This window comes from Aptenodytes forsteri, unplaced genomic scaffold (assembly GCF_000699145.1).
Source record: "Aptenodytes forsteri isolate BGI_AS27 unplaced genomic scaffold, ASM69914v1 Scaffold250, whole genome shotgun sequence".
Lineage (NCBI taxonomy): Eukaryota > Metazoa > Chordata > Aves > Sphenisciformes > Spheniscidae > Aptenodytes > Aptenodytes forsteri.
The window spans coordinates 168,396-184,793 of record NW_008794008.1 but is presented as its reverse complement, the minus strand read 5'-3'; the positions used below and the strand labels follow the sequence as shown (position 1 = coordinate 184,793).

At 39.4% G+C, this 16,398-nt stretch overlaps 1 protein-coding gene across 1 annotated transcript in view; it reads left to right on the top strand.

The window, feature by feature from the left end:
* Positions 1-4,340: 4,340 nt before the first annotated feature.
* The window catches only part of TPPP (tubulin polymerization promoting protein), a 111,057-nt gene continuing 98,999 nt past the window's right edge, over positions 4,341-16,398 (top strand). Inside the window, exon 1 of the mRNA XM_009289844.2 lies at positions 4,341-4,391. The gene's annotated coding sequence lies outside the window, so the exon portion shown is untranslated. The remainder of the gene's footprint in view (positions 4,392-16,398) is intronic.

Below are 16,398 nucleotides of genomic sequence, written 5' to 3'. Positions count from 1 at the left end.
AGTGAGGGGCCCAAAACTGAACACAGTATTTGAGGTGCGGCCTCACCAGTGCCGAGTACAGGGGCACGATCACTTCCCTACTCCTGCTGGCCATGCTATTTCTGATACAAGCCAGGATGCACCTGGGCACACTGCTGGCTCATATTCCACCGACTGTCGACCAACACCCCCAGGTCCTTCTCTGCTGGGCAGCTTTCCAGCCACTCTTCCCCAAGCCTGTAGCATTGCATGGGGTTGTTGTGACCCAAGTGCAGGACCTGGCACTTTGCCTTGTTGAATCTCATACAATTGACCTTGGCTCATAAAAATTGACAAAGTATAGACAAAATAAGTGGACAGCAAGGTGTATTGAGAACTGGCTGAACAGCCGGGCCCACGCAGACGGTTGTGATTAGTGGCACAAAGTCCAGTTGGAGGCAAGATGCTAGCCCCAGGGGTCGATACTGGGTCCAGTCCTGTTTAACATCTTTGTTAATGATCTGGATGATGGGGCAGAGTGAGAAACTCAGCAATGTTGCAGATGATACAAAACTGTGAGGAGTGGGTGATGGACCAGATGGATGTGCTGCCATTCAGAGGGACCTTGACAGGCTGGAGAACTGGGCAAGGAGGAACCTCTTGAAGTTCAACAAGGGGAAACGCAAAGTCCTGCACCTGGGGAGGAATAACCCCATGCATCAGTGCATGCTGGGAGCCCACTGGCTGGAAGGAGCTCTGTGGCATCCTTGGTTGACTACAAGCTGTCCACGAGCCAGCAATGCGTGCTCACAGCTAAGATGGCCATCCATGTTCTGGGCTGCATAAAACGTAGCTTTGCCAGCAGGTCAAGGGAGGTGATCCTTCATCTCCCATCAGTACTGGTGAGACACATCTGGAGTGCTGTGTCCAGTTCTGGGCTCCCCAGTACAAGTGAGATATGGACTTACTGGAGCAATTCTAGCACAGGCCGACAAGGATGATGAGGGGATTGGAGCATGTCTCACATGAGAAGAGGCTGAAAGAGCTGAGACTCTTCAGCCTGGAGGAGGCTCAGGAGCGATCTCACCAATGTGTATGAATACCTGACGGGAGGGAGTTAAGAAGAGGGAGCCAGACTCTTCTCAGTAGTGCCTACTGGCAGGACAAGAGAAAATGGGCACAAATTAAAACACGTTTTATCGGTTGCTCAGTTTTGATACTCTCTGTTGGGCTGAACCACATATCCACTTCCCCCATGCTGGTCTGGGTAGCTCAGGAAGACATTACTCTCCTCTAGTCATCTCAAGGAAGACTGTTTATACAACCCAATGACCCACTTGTACACTCATGTATCTAAAACAAGGATTACCCTCCAGTCTCCCTTGTGTTGAGATAAGTTCAGCTTTTTTTGCAATAAATAGTGGTCATACTTTATATTCTCCCTGAAATAATTATTCTTTTGGTCATCTCCTCAGAGCCTTCTTCCATTGTGGGGGTGTGTTGGTCGGTTACAGCGGTTCAAAATCAGAGTAACTAAGTAGTAAGGAAGAATAGTCATCCACTGAGTAAAACGTCAGGACTTGAAAATAGATAAGTTAATTTTCATTAAGATTCAAGTGAAATAAAATTCTTCATCCTACAGCTATACATCTTGAAAGCTGCAGCTGCAGGCTGTCATATATCGGCCTCCTTTCCCATGTCATTTTGTTGCTCTTCTGCCAGATCTCTTGTTATATTCTGAGCAATTTACTCTCTTTAGTAACTTATTTTAAATTTTTATCTTATTTTTGTTTTCCTTTAAAACTTCTTAATGAACTCTGAATTCCTATGGTTTTGTATATTCCAAAGGAGGAAAAATACTCTATTTGAAAATATGCAACAAAATGTATTTTAGACATGAGATATGGGGATGTTTGAAACTGACTAAGCATTGCTAATATTTCCCCAAAATGGAGAGTTTCACTGGCTGATTATTAGATTCTATGAGTTGACATCAACTTCTGTTTGATCGTAAACAGAATCAAATTAATTGAATTTGTTCAATTCCTGATCTATGAACATGAAGAAAAAGCTTCAGTTTAGACCATGCTTATTTTTTTAAAAAGGGGGAAGGGGAGAGAGAGAATGAAGAGGAAGATATAAAATAACTTATTCAACATGAGATTTATATATGTCGACTCCCACACACTTGTATGAAAGCTCAACTAAAAGCAAGCTGTTTTGTCACATTTCTAAACCAAATCAGAACTAACAAGAACTTTTTGTAGTAAAATATTCAGTTGAGGACATGAAGAAAACATCATGAAACTGTGAAGGCATGACCTTTTTAACTGTAAGAATTGGGAACTGGGGTTGTTTAGCCTGGAGAAAAGGAAGCTGAGGGGAGACCTCATCGCTCTCTACAACTACCTGAAAGGAGGTTGTAGCGAGGTGGGTGTCAGTCTCTTCTCCCAAGTAACTAGCAATAGGACAAGAGGAAATGGCCTCAAGTTGCGCCAGGGGAGGTTTAGATTGGACATGAGGAAAAATTTCTTTAGTGAAAGAGTGGTTAAACATTGGATGGACTCAATGATCTTAGAGGTCTTTTCCAACCTTAATTATTCTATGATTCTAATTTGTTTTCCAGGTTTAACTTATTAATATCAAAATGATTTTTTAATATGCTTGTTACAATCTTCTCTGTGTTGTAAGGATTTCCTGTCATCAGTTCTAGATTTTTTTGTCATTGAATAATAAAAAAAAAATCCCTTGTCAATTTGCATTTCCTTCTAGAAATCAGAATTGTAGACCTCCTGAGTGCTCACAGAACTGATGGAGATCATCACCACATTTTAATTCTGTTGATTTTGAGGTACAGGAGCATTGAAGGCTCTTTAAGGCTTCCTTGCTGAACTGCTGGCTATATCTGGGGCTGGTAAAGACAAATTCTCACGAAAATCCTCAGCTGCAGTATAGCAAAACACTAAAACTCAACAATCAAACTTGGTAGAAAAAGTCAAAATGTAAGCTAAGAATTTCATATAAATGTGTGGCTAAAATAGCATATAAATGTGTGTTTTTAAATAGCATTTTTTAACAAAAAGAAATATAGTTGGTAATAAGTTAGCAGAGGATCGTTTTTAACTTATTAACTCAGTGTTTCACTAATCCATATGTGAAGGAGAGATTTTGAAATTTCAAAATGAAAGGGAAAGAGGAAGTTTTAAAAACTATTAAAACCAGGGGGTTTAGGGAGTTTTTATTTTAAGTTTTCTCTGGAAAGTGGAAAAAACAAGATCTTAGATCAACCATGACTGTTGATCAACCTTGCTATGCTATTTGACTTAAACCAAAAATATTTAGTTTTTATTTAGATAATATTGTTTGCTGTTGATATTTAAATAGAAATGTAAATTTAAAGCAAAATTCAGATTCTATTAATTGTTCTGGTACACCCTTTTCCATTAAATAGAATGAATGAAATTAAACTCTTAAAAGCAAATATACTCCCTCTTTCATCCCCTCAAATTCTCAGATTTTCCAAGGTTTAACTTTCAGGCAACCTGGAATTTGCCTGAAGCAAGAGATGGGGAAAACATTGTTTTTCCTGATAGGAATGGTAGAATTTTTTTGAAGTGATTATTTTTATCTTTTCTAGAATCTAGCACTCCGTTTTTGTAAATAAGATTTACAGCAGGTTTGAGGAAGAAAAGAATTATTTTCAACACTTGACAGAAGTTATGAAGCTTATCTTTTTTTTTGCTTTAAACTATGTGCTACGGGAAAACTTACATAGCATAGAGAAACAAGCAATCTGTATTTTCTTTCCTTAAACTGATGCAGCATTTTGAAATGAACCTAGTAGAAAACATGCGCATGATCTCCTAATAACTTTGTGATCATTGCACAAAACAATAAAGCAATGAATATTTTTAATAAGATGAGAAACCTTAATTGCTCTAAGGTTGTTTTCCGTTGCTATCGTGATTCTGAGAAAACTCTAAAGCAACAACTGAAGCAACTTCCTGCCATGGAAGCAATCCAAAAATCAGAACAAAAGCCTCCTACAGACTGGACATGACGTCCTGGATTGTTATCATTCAGCATTCATGTCTTAGTAAATTAGCAACCTTTCCTTGTTCTAGTGTCTAGAATGCTTCAGCTTCTTGTCTAAGGGTGAGAGAGCAGGTAAGTGTATTTGGGGGGAAAGCATTCAAATCTTTTAACTCACCAAAACTACTTCCAGTTTTACAACAGAGAAAGTTAGTGGGTAAATTGTTTTGACATATTTAAAGCAGTCACTCATGTTAAAAAGGCATGAGACAACTATACTCTTCATCAACAGGTTACTCTTGGAGAAAAATGCACTGTGCTGCTCTGAATATCTTCTGATGAAAATTACTGACTTTATTTTCATTCCTCCTCTCTTTGGATAAGCCTTCTGGTCTTCGGGGGTATGTACTTTATTTATTTATTTATTTTTATTTTTAAAGCTCTGGGAGGCTTTGAAATCTGCACCAACTGTGAGTCCTGACTGATGAAAACCTCTCACTCGGTACGCAATCAGATTTCATACGTAAGCATTTTCACCAATCTTATTGACGTGTGAGAACTGTGAATTGAGAATTGTGAAGTGAAAGTCATACAACTCAGGGGCTGCTCCAGACTCTGCAAATGAGAGCACTGACAGAAGCTAGCAGCAAGAGCATGGTCATGTTTCTGCTACTTGCTTTGTTTATAGCAATGACTCCTGGACTCCTGAGTGGGTGTTTGCCTGCAGCTGAGAGAATGGCTGAGGTCAGGGGCATAGGAATACAGTATGGCAAGGAAAGGGTGGGGAAGAAACAAGTTGTTGCCACCTCTCCTAGTTTCTTCGTCTCCCAGACAGCAGCAGGACAACTAAGCCAACCCTTCCAGGTCTTAGCCACATGTTTGCCTCATGTTAGGCCATCTTCTTTTGCTGTTGCAGAAGCAATTTGGACCCATCCCACTCATCCTTAGAACAGCTCCATTCAGTCTTGCCTGTGCCATTGAGAAATCTCAAGCCAGTTTGGAGGCAATTAAATGAGGACACAGTAATAGGACTGACATCATGGATGGGCAGGTTTTTATGTTACTGGTTCTATGATAAACTGAGAATTATTTTGATTTACTTTTATGTGAGACATACCCATATTTTGGTGAAAAGAACAGATTTGCTTTCAGAAGGGTTATGTATTATTTGAGGAATAATTCCCAGAAGTCTACAGCTGCAAAGGAAACATGTAGACATAATGTCCAGTCATTTTCTGTGTTAAAAACCAGGTTTGAAACTGTCAAGCTATACTCATATCTTTAGTTAAATACCCTCTCTAAAGGGTAAGAGAAACATGGAAAATCACCCGGGTATTAGCAGAAATGTTAGGAAGATCCGTCTTCAGATAATTTGAAGCTAAACATATCATTCACTAAATTAAGTGACACTAGTCTGCTGCTTTTTTTTCCCCCCTGTAGCTACAGTACTGAAATGGTTTGACACAAGTATAAATATTCTTCTTGGCTGCCTTGATGCAGAACACTGGACTTGTGGGCAGCAATGCTTGGAAAGATGGTTGTCTAAATAATTGCAGGGCAGGGGTAAAAGGGCAAAGTGTAAAAACTATACAAAAGCATTCTTGGACCCAGGCAAAAGAGAGTAGGAACAAAATTCAGAAAAGCGTGTTCAAAATTCAGATTAAGTTTCATGTTATTCTTAGTAGAAAAAACAGCGGCAGCACTGCAGGAAAAAAGCTGGTAAATTTTGTGGTTTTCCAGAAAAGGTTTAGATGGTTCCTGAATTCAGCAAAGCCTGGAAACACTTCTTTAGCCTATGAGAGAGATCTCCATGGGCCGTTCAGCCTAAAGAAATCACTTTATACCACAGAAAATTGAAGAGATGGTGTTGATGAGCTATGGCAGGCAATTGAGTTGCAAAGGTATTTTCCAAAACACTGTGCTTAGAATCTGTAGTGGCTGTTTCATATGTATATGTATACAGGACAAAGGTATTCCAACAAAACAAAATCTTTCTAATCTTTGATGTTGCTCCTACTGCATTACATGCTGAAGATCTGAGAAGACCCATTTTGTTTGTTAGTTCTTTATTCTGCTCCTAGATACTGGCAACTGTTTGAAATTTCCTTTGTTAAATTGAAGGAATGTTTCATGAATTATTTATTTTTTTCTGAAAGAGAAATTGTGTGCTTTACACAGTTTTTTTTTCCTACCTTGCCTAGTCCAGGACATACAGAATTGAACAATTATTTTAAAATGAGAAGTAAATAACCACAGAGAAGCTTTCCATACAAACAGTATCAAAACACTGGCATATTAGATGCTGAGCTCTGTACTTTCTTGATGGTATTTAAAAATACATATATTTTTAATCTGTGGTATTATAACAGGTTCTGCATGTTCTTCCTACAAATGGACTTGAAGCAGCAGGTGAATTCACTTCTCACCAGATCTTTGATTCAATATTAAAATCTTCATGTGGGAAAAATTATTAATTCTGGAAACCACAAACATAATATTTTGTAAATGCTTTTTCATTCGGGATATGTTCTTTTAACTTCGAAGCTGCAGTGAGTGCTTGTATAGCTATTTTCTGGAGTGCTAACAAAATTCTGAGAGGAAAGGTAGTTATACCTTCCTTTTATAGCCTTCATTCTGGTTCAGCATTGCTTTGTTCACCTAGAAATTCCATGTGACTTGTGTGGAGGGGGACATTGTTCCCCCAACAGATTATAGATGCCTATGTAAAGAAGTGGCCAAACTTGTTTCTGCAACCTGTGTTGCTGCAAAGATAAGAACTGTCTTGTTCATTCTGAGAGGAAAGGTAGTTATACCTTCCTTTTATAGCCTTCATTCTGGTTCAGCATTGCTTTGTTCACCTAGAAATTCCATGTGACTTGTGTGGAGGGGGACATTGTTCCCCCAACAGATTATAGATGCCTATGTAAAGAAGTGGCCAAACTTGTTTCTGCAACCTGTGTTGCTGCAAAGGTAAGAACTGTCTTGTTCTCCATTTTTGGCTGGAGGGTATTGTGGTACACTGTGGGTGTGTGTTTGTGCACACACACCTAAAATGAATATATTTTAGCCCATGCTAAAATGAAAGTATACTTTGATCATTTGATAATGCTAAAATGAAAGTATACTTTGATCATTCTCTCTCACCTAATAGGTAAGAGCTTTGAGCAGGTACAAATACACTTTTAAATTTCATTAATTAACAATTTGAATAGTAGGAAGGCCTGGCTGGCTAGGGAGCAACCCTAGCCTTAAGGTTCCCTAAACCTTAGTAAGTGTGAACTACTTTAGAAGAGTGTTTGTTAAAGTACTGAAAACTTGCAAATACAAAATTCTTATGGAGGCATCAGGCACCTCTGAGAGTATCCTGTAGTTCAGTCTGCCTTTTTTCCTCCTACTTTTTCCAGTCCACATATGTATGGTGATGGAACCAAGGAGATTAATTTTCTGTGTTATGAGGATACATACTGTGTTTCTCTGCTTGACTTGAAGTACCAGAGGAGCCATTTCAGTCTCATGTGAGCTTCATTAAAACCTCGTGTAAAACAGAGAGAGTGATCATGTGGCTCTTTGTTGCCTAAATAGGAATAAGAAGGGAGATGTTCTTTCCATGCTGATGAAAAATTGGTGGGACTAGAGGTAGATGTTTTTGTTTGCTTGTTTTTAATAGGGACCTATGTGTGATCCATTCCAGCATCTTTAACTTGGGAAATAACTGCTGTGGGAATGAGGGAATGGATTTGCACCTTGGTCCCCCACATTAAAGGCTGTTGTCTGCAGCCAGACCATCACCAAATGAACAGCTGAGTTTGCTGTGTTAATGTCCCTAAAATATCATGAGTTGTTAGTGGTCACTGTCCTCCTTTGACTGTCCAACTCTTTGCATGAAATGATCTTGTAGCATTAAAATTTTTAGTGTGTTCTGCAACATTTTACCTGTCATCAGTCACTTTTGCCACAGACCTGGACAAAAACTGCTGGCTCAGTGGAACTGGGTGGACCAAGGGGTTATTTCAGTGAGAAAGATCTGAAGATACCAAACTAAGAATAACTTAGTGACAGGTTAGTTTGCAGGGTCTTTCCTTTACATTTCATTCCTTGATGTTCAACTGCCTTTCTAAAGCTGGTAAGATCTGCAAGGGTCTGCAAGTCCTGATTAACCCTACTTAAATGCTATTTTGAGGAACAAATAGCACAGAAGTCACTTGCACACTCTGTGCACTGGTGCAGTGCAAAGAATTTGTCAGCAGGTTACAAACAGTGAAAGATTGCTTTGAGCATTCTCAGTTCAAGCTGTTTTGATTGGATAAGGGTCAGGAGCTTAATTAATTTCTTCACTGTTTAGATGTCTATTTAGATATTTACACCATTATTATATGACTCATGTCATGTAATAGCTTTAAGACTGCAAGCATGAAATGCACTTTCTGTGTTGCCCTGCTTTTTGTAGTCTTTGTATCTGTTTTGACAGGGCTTTCTGCCAAGGTCTAAGTGGCCAGAATATTCACTGAATTGAAAACTGCTGTCAATGTTTGTTTAATTATGCAAGTATTTGTTGTAAACACCTGTGATAATTGGCTAACTGTAGCACTTCAAGTAGTATCTGCTGATACTATCAGGGACACAGTTTACAATGGAAAGACCTTTTTTAAAAAAAAAACCAAACAAACACCACCAGAATAAACCAGTGTAGCTTTCTTTGTTTTCCTAATGACTTTTTCCTTTAATTACTTTTACAGGAATTCCCAATGTCTTTCTTTTCAATGTTGGATCTAAAATGATTGCCTGCCAACCAGGTAAAAGCAGAATGGTTTGTCAAAAATGTGGAGGCACTGAAATGTAGATTTTTATCATTCCCGAAGGAGTTAGAGGAAAGTTTAAACTACAGCCACCCATTGAACAGCTGAGTTAAGGTGTGCTCAGCAGTTTGAAGGTATGTATCACATGGATGTCATAACATCTTTGTGTGGCAACTGTTAGAGTTTATTTCTTGTTCATAGGGAAAGGCACCTGGCAGGTACAGTACTGTACAGTACAATTGGCAAAGTCCTTAAAGAAGAGAAACTTAAATCCAAAAATGAAGATGTGTTATTTTCAGTTGCGATATTTATTGATACTTGTTTAAACAGAGGCTCATCAGAGAAGATCCAGTTGTTTGGTACGAATAGTTCTCATAGCCTTCAGATGGTGTCTGCAAGGCAGAACAGTAATGAGGAGCATTTACCTTGACATTTTTCTTAGCATTGTTCTTAAAAGTAGCCTTTGCCCAGTACCCTCTGGGACCATAGGTATGGGCAAGGTGCTTAGAAGGAAGAATTATTTATCAAGAGCATGAAGTAAAATTAGTGAGCCAACAAATTTTTTCAAGAATTGTTCAAGAGAGATCAGAGAATAAAGAAAATGTTGCTTGAGGTTTTGGTTTTTCTTTTAATGAACTGTTTATTGTTGTACTGTATTGTGACCTGTTGAGATCATGGTGTGTTTCTGCATAGCTGGCCTTCTTTGCTGGCTCAGTAGAAATGCTAATTTTCTCTTGTGTACACACATACTGTCTCTCACAAAATGCCGGTGGGGATATTTGTACATCCAAGATACCAGTCTGACCCTCTTTTCTGCTGAGTGTTTGGGGTTAGCAGTGTCTGGAAGTGGGTTGCTGTGGAATATATGTAAAGAGAATGATGATTTCTCTATGATGATTAAAAAAAAGATTCCAGCTAACTGTCTGTTCCTGCTTTGTGTGTTCCCAATATAAAGCAATGAAGAATTTTTTTTGTTAAAGGCCTTGTAAAAGCATTAGCCTCTCTTCTGCACCAACCCCTGATGGCTTACCCTTCACTTACTCAATTGTTTGGGTTATGTTTACTAGTCATTATTGACCTCTTTGTTAACATAGCTACTGTTGACATCATTCCTTATCCAACAGAGATAAGGCCTTGTGTTCTGTTGCATCGTTACAGGGCAGCTTTCCAAGTCCAAATTGTTCATCTATATTTGAAATATTTGTCTTTTGAGCTTTGTAATGAGACTTGTTTACATGGGGGAGGGGAGGAGAAAAATCCCTGTAAATGAATGCAGTAGTCTCAGTGTAAAAACAATAATTCAGTGAAATAATAAGGAGAATGTGTTTTCCAGCTGCTGTTTGTAGATCCCAGTTGCTAGGGTGCTTGATATCACAGAGTATAACCTTGTCCCATGGTTACGGTTTGCATATCTTTGCTTTTCTTGACAACGAGGTTAAAGACTATACCCTCATCACTTATCTGATTAGAACTGGCTCAGAAAATTAATGCTAAGAGAAAAAAATCTTATGCAGCCAATGTAACCATCAGGATGTTGGTTTTCATTAATGAACTGTTAAACCTGTGAATGACTCATTGGAGGGGTGGACATGAAAACATGCCTTGCTTGCATTCATTTTATTGACTCTAATTAAGGGAAACATGTCCTTCGATGTGATAACTTGCTGCTATAGGCACAATATCTTTGCAGGAAAGGGAGGCTTTTAGTCTTTAGAACAAGGCTGGCTGCTTGCTTCTTGCATTAAAAGAAACAGCCATTTAACCATGTAGTCACTGGATAACAAGATCACACATCTCATTGCCCTCATCTGTGCTTGTAGATTGTAGAAGACTGCCCCTTCTCATTTAACTCAAACATCTCTTTGGTACTGATTAGCTAGTGTCAAAATGTGTCCTAGGAGCTGCACAAAGAAAGCAAGCAAGTTTTTTCTTGAAAAATCCCTATGCTCTGCGCTTGAAACAAGACTAAAACAAAACAACAACAACAAAAAGGAAGAAGGTCACACACTAACACCTGTGGCTGGAGGAAAAGAAAGCAGAGGTTGGAGAAGATGGAAATAGTTTATTAGTGTTCACAAGTTACGAAAATGCTCTTTTGGGCTTTTATTTTTCTCTACTTGGTAATTACGATCCCATGTCTTCAACGGTAAACCTTGTTTGTTCATGATCTGAATCAATCCTCTCTTGACCTCGTTAATCTAGCTGTTGGCTATATTCTAAGCTATGTGGCTGCTTAGTTGTATTTGACATGCTCTTCTTTCTTTTTCTACCAGCAGTCAGGGCCAGAACAGCTCACAGGGCTTTAAACTCCCGAAGAAATCTAACTGCTGCTAGTCTGAGCTGTAAATTCACTGGCTTGTTATAGTCACTCAGTGTAGTCACCTGCACAGTACTTGAAATCTTGAAGTGCCAAGACCGTGGCTTTTATAAAGCTGAGAGCTATACATGCAATAGGCCTTTCTAAAATAAGCTAGATAGGATATTTTGATTAAAAATGCTTTAGGGTGTTTCTTAATTTTTCATTGCATTAATGCACTGGCATTAAGATAAAGAATTTTCATCAATAAATTAGCCTTCTTTGAAAGATACTATCTTAAAAAGGAGATTCTGACCAACACCTTCCAGTTACCTTGCCATGACTCCTCTGTTCTGGGAGGCATATTGGCCCCAAATACCTGGTTTGTGATAAAGCAATCTCAGGGTTATTCTTGTTTTTACATGAGTAGTAAGTGTTCTAGAAATGGCTGTTAAGAATCATTTGGTTGTTATGCCTCCTTGGCTGTGCTTTCTCTTTTTCTGCTTATGTCCACGCATGAAGGCAGGAATGAAAAATTAAGATGCAACTGGTAACTGGCTCTACTTTCAGGAAGTGACTTTCTTCACTTGGGTTAAGGTAGCTAAGCTGCTCCATACGGTAGGTATAAAGGGCAGCTAGTACAAAACTGTTAATAAACTTTGTGGTTGTGAATCTGCCATACTGAGCACATTTCAGTTAGAGAGCACCATTGATCCTTATTCATTTATCTATTCCATTTGCCTAGGCAACTAAACTATTTGAAAAAAAGAATTACAAGAATTACAGGCTAGAGTCATGATGTGACCTGCATATGAATGACCAAACAGCATGGTCCACATTTCAGTAGGAACTTGAAAGAAAAGCTGTTTAATGGACAAGTACAGGGTCCAACTTCCACTGCTATCAGTAACTTACCAGTCTTCTGTTTTAGATAAACATAAAATGTCTGTAAATGAGCTTCAAACATTCACTTAGCTGTATATAAATTATAACCATATTGCAATATGAAGGTAAATTTAAAATGTAAATGACCAGTGCTAAGGAGGCAGAATATTAGTCCAGGAGAATCATTGTCTGGTTTGACAGGAATTAATCGAAGAGTATCAAGGAATACCAAATAGAGTATTCTACCCAAAAGATGCTCTAACCACTCCTAATGTTCCAGTATTCATGACTTTTTAAAAAACACTCTTCTAAAAAAGTAGAGTTTGAAAGAACCACCATCAGAAACCAAGCAGTTCTGCAAGAAGGGTACTGAAGATTTAAGTTTCTACAGTTTCCTTAGAATCCTTAACTTTAAAATGGTCCAATTCCTTTCGAGGAGTCCTGTGTCAAATTGTGTGGTAACAGAGGTGTTAAGTTACCAAGTCCAGTTCCAAAAGAGCTCCCGTCTGTACAGATGTGGCTAAAAATAGTTGACATTACCAGTTCTTAGTCTTATCAGGAATTTGTTTGTCAAACTAACTAAACCCTAGAAGTGAGAGAATCCATATCTGTTCCTGGAGGCTCGTGGGTGCCAACTTGAGAGTTCTGTGAAATTCCCTGGTTTGTCAGTTGGATTTTCTCTTCCCATGCCTGTACCGTAATTTTCTTCCTTGTTTCATTGTTGTTTGTAACCTTTTTCTGTTTACAAAGGGTCATAGAAATACTGGATCTCTGGAGGTTAACTAGTCTGACCACCTTGGTCAGCTGCAGCTTTGCCTAGCTGATTCTTGAAAACTTCCAGGGCTGGAGAGATCAAACCTCTCTGGCAACCTGTTCCAGGGCTACACAACCCCTCCTAGGGGAAGCTTGTCCTGATGTTTTTTCTAACTTCTAACAAAAAAATGATAAAACAGGGCCTGCGTACTTCATCTTGGAACAAATTCACAGCTCTAAAATAACATGTAAAAAAGCAAGACATCTTTCTTCAAATGGTGTCCAAAGCTTTAGCTATCTGTATTTTAAAGGGGAAGAAGTGGGACGGGACTTATTTCACACCAACATTTATCCAATTAAACAAGGTGAAAATTTGTACCAGGTTGAAAAGTGAGCGTATCATATTAATTTTGTTGTTTTCTTGAGGTGAAAATCTGGCAATCCTGAAAATGGAAATTCACTTTCTTTTCTCCTACCCCCTACCCGCTGCCTTTTTTTTAAGGATTTTCCAGACACATTCATGGCCAACCTTCTATGGCTGGTTGGGAAGAGCAAGCAGACTTCTGTAAGAACTACTTCGTTATTAACATCCACTGATAAAGGGATGCTCTATAAGGAACTGTATAAATCATGTACAAGCTTCTGAAGCCCTGAAGTGGGCTTAACTGAAGAAATATCTTTGTGCAAAAGCACACTCCATTTTTTTCTGCATGTGAGATACTTCTTCCCTTCCCCACCTCCCCTTTTTACTTAAAATCTGTGCTCACACTCCTTTGACAGGAGTGTCATGAATCTGTGCCATGCTGCACATTCTTTTTCTTAGAAATGAGAGAAAAACTTCATTGAGCTCTGTCAACCCCCTTCAAATCATTATGTGGGAGAAAAGTGTTGCCTTCTTTTTGCAGTCAGTGTTGTCTTTGTGGGTTTGGGGTTTTTTTTCAATATTTTAGCTTAAAATGAGTTCTGTGGGGAAGTAATAAAACATGCATTTGTATGTTTATTTTCTTACTGAACATTAGTATGCTGAGGGCATGATGAAGCAGATTATATTCTCTGCTTTGTTGCCTTTGGGAAGGACTCAGGCTGTCACAGACTGGCAGCCAAACAGTTTGTTGGAACAGCAGCTTTACAGTATGACATAATGTGCTTTCGAATCACTTCTAAGTTGGGTCAAAGGGAAAAAATGAACAGTTGACCACAGCATTCCTTTGAGACAGAGGATTTGCCTGCCTGTCAGGCTGCTGAGGGGCTCTGGCCTGTACACCTAGTATGAGTGGGACCATGGCTTTTTCTTTCCAGTTAGTACAAAAACATTTAAAGAGAGAATTCCACTTCCAATTTGAAGTGCACTTTGGCACTGGTTCAAGGACAGGCCCTGTAACCTTGTCTGTTCTCACCTAAAACTTCATTTTACTTTATTTATAAGCTTAGTCATGTGAATAATTTTAGTGTGGGTGAGCAACTGAGAAACTGTGCTAGAAATGATTTAATTCCTCTGCAAATAATGCAGCAACTTTTAACACAATATCCGTAAATAGATTCCTTGTGACTTTAAAAGTGAAACAGTTGTGGAAATCAAGCTCCTATGAGAAATGCCCAGGTGGTGCTTTGCATTTTGCTGATTCGTCTGTAAAACAGCTTTCAACTTTATTGCTAAGCTTTGAATGTATATTTTTACCTTTTATTTGATTAGCTAAATATAACCTCCTAGGAGAAAGTAGCATAGATTTTTCTACAGTCAGATAACATTGCATTTGGAAGCAGTGTTTTCAAGAACGGAGCTCTTAGCCATTCTGTGTTCTCCCATGAAGCTAAAAAGCTCTTGAAGAAATGCTAATGTCCATTACATTTTCTATTCTCATTTCAGGCCATGATTTCTTGTACTCCATGGCCTTGGTGTGCTGATTGCAGATTTGATTTCCCTCTGAAGTTCAGCCCAAAGCTATGGCGCTGTTTTGTATCCTACTGTATTCCCATTCAATCCAAAGGAGGCAACTGGTGGGAGGTGGTGGGGAGGCTGACTGGCTATAGCAGGAATGAAATTCAGTAGTAGATGAGATGAGAGAGTGAATTTGGTCATACACACCAGGCAGGCTCTGGCCTCACGTAAATGCAGTTCTTCCTTGTTGCTATCATGGGGTTTTTATGCATTGAAAAAAGAAGTAAATTTGAAGTGGTTCAAATAAGACATTTAGGTTCCTTGTTCAAGCAGAACTGTGAAGGCACTGTGGGTGGTGTCATGCAAGAATTGCCTGGGATTTCCCATCTAGTCCTGTTCACTAGAATTGCCAGGCGTGTACTCCTGGCCAGCAGGGAATGGTGTGGGCATCACTGCTGTCTTTTGATCACTGTTTAGGGTTCTCCATAAGTGAAATTTCATCCTGACCTTCCTTTAAAGTTTTTCATTGTTTGACAAAGTACTAGTTGTAATTATATTTAACTTTATAAGTGTCATTTTTTATTTCAGTAATCTATCTGGTGGACTCCCAGTCTGAATACAAAGCTTTAAGAATGTTTTGACTTCCTGTGTTTGTGGTTAGGTTTGTTTAAGTTCTAGGAATGTGCACTTTTGCATTCCAGGTCCTGAATATAAAGCTGTATAGACAACCTTCCAAACTGATTTGTTTCCCAGACAAATTAGGAAGAGTGAGAGTAGCTAAGCCCTGCAACAGGTTCCACGGGGAGGTCTGTCTTTGGAGATAGCAGAGAACTTGACTGAATAAAACCCTGAGCACCTAGCTTAGCCCTGCTTTTGCTGTAAGTGTGGAATGAGATGACCTCAGGAACATCTTGTCCTGCCCAGACTAGCCCAAGGGCTACTGCATGAACTATCTCCTCTTTAATTTGTTCAAAAGCTTGTCGTTGCTCAGGGCCCCATTTGAAATCGTTGTTCTTCCGGGTCACTTGATAGAGAGGGTTTACAATCAGACTGTAATTTGGAATATGCATTCTCCAAAAACCCACAACACCTAAGAAAGCTTGTGTTTCCTTTTTGCTAGTTGGCAGAGACATGGCTGTTATTTTATTCATCACATCCATTGGGATCTGACAACGTCCATCTTGCCATTGTTTTCCTAAAAACTGGATCTCCTGTGCAGGTCCCTTGACCTTACTTTCCTTTATGGCAAAACCGGCCTTCAGCAGGATTTGGACTATTTCCTTCCCTTTTTCAAAAACTTCTCCTGCTGTGTTGCCCCACACGATGATATCATCAATGTATTGCAGGTGTTCTGGAGCTCCACCCTGTTCTAGTGCAGTCTGGATCAGTCCATGGCAAATGGTAGGGCTGTGTTTCCACCCCCGGGGCAGTCGGTTCCAGGTGTACTGAACACCCCTCCAAGTGAAAGCAAACTGTGGCCTGCACTCCGCCACCAAAGGGCTTGAGAAAAACGCTTTAGCGATATCAATTGTGGCATAACACTTGGCTGCCTTTGACTCCAGTTCGTATTGAAGTTCTAGCATGTCCGGCACAGCAGCACTCAGCGGTGGCGTGACTTCATTTAGGCCACGATAGTCTACTGTTAGTCTCCACTCTCCATTAGACTTCCGCACTGGCCATATGGGACTGTTAAAGGGTGAGCGGGTCTTGCTGATCACTCCTTGGCTCTCCAGTCGACGAATCAGCTTATGGATGGGAATCAGGGAGTCTCGGTTGGTGCGATATTGCCGCCGGTGCAC